Genomic DNA, 1,228 nt, shown 5'->3' on the forward strand with positions numbered 1-1,228 from the left:
TGTGCATGTCTTCACCAGAGAGAGAGAGACAGACAGACAGACAGAGAATGAAAGCAGTGAAGAAGAAAATACTCCAGATTCTCCATCAGACCCCAGGCCTAATTCCATCGGCAAGTCTGAGAGTGGATGTTGCTGAAAGCAAACAGAGAGAGAAAAATAATGATGCTTTATTTGATTTATGTCACATTTTCATAAATGTCATCTAATTCAGAAAAGAAAGTTCCAGTCTGCAAAAAATGCACATACAAATTTTCCAAGGAACTAACTCTACAGAAATATACAAAGCAGGGCCGTGGTCTTTAAGAGAGTTAGAATGCCCACATCCTAGGGTCTGCTCAGGCATTGTTCCAATGAAGTAAAACAGCAAAGGAAACAAGTACCCCAAAGAGCCAATGTTATTTTTAAATATAAATATAAATATATATATGTACGTATGTATATGTGTCATGTTTATCTACAACAGTGCAAATCTCTCACAGCGTGCAAGCAACAGTATTTCCTAAAGTAACATAGCTAAACCAATGTCAAATTATCCACACAGGATTATAAAAACAGGTATTATATCATTACATATCAGATATACAGATTTATGCACATGTTTGCACGCTGATTAAAAATTTTATTTGCATTGACTCTTGCTTTGGAAAGAATGACAGGAAAAACATTAAATAATTCCTAATTTTTAAAAAAAAGTAACAAGTCACAAAAGATTCAAACTAAGACTAGGTATTGCACCAATATATCTAAAAAAGAAAAAAAAAACTAGGGTAAGGAGGTCAGTGACATAGATTAACTTTTAAACACACATGTTCTAAAGGACAACAAACAAACAAACAAAAATATCCCCATTCACCTCCTTCCACTAGGGAATAAAAACTATAAAAATGGAAAACCCATTAGGTTGATTTTGTAGTCTATTTTAGTAATTTGGATGAGTGGATGTTTTGTTGCTGTTTTTAATTGGCCAGGGACTTAAAAATAAGAAATGATTATTAAGCTTATGCAGCCTGTGTTTCAAAAGTCATAGATAAGAGACCACTAATACAATGACAGAATTGGAAAAAATGCAAAGGTAAGGAAACAAAATAGCCACCATGCCCACTAAAATACTTTCAGAAAATCAGGGCACGTTACTGTTCAGATTAGGGGCACCCTGGGGCATCCAAGAAGCCATGAGTACAGACTTAAACCTCCAGAATCCATGACTTCCTAATGATCTTGCAGATGA

The sequence above is a fragment of the Orycteropus afer genome, unplaced genomic scaffold, assembly GCF_000298275.1.
Source record: "Orycteropus afer afer isolate SDZICR_OR568_19922 unplaced genomic scaffold, OryAfe1.0 scaffold00179, whole genome shotgun sequence".
In the NCBI taxonomy this organism is placed as follows: Eukaryota; Metazoa; Chordata; class Mammalia; order Tubulidentata; family Orycteropodidae; genus Orycteropus; species Orycteropus afer.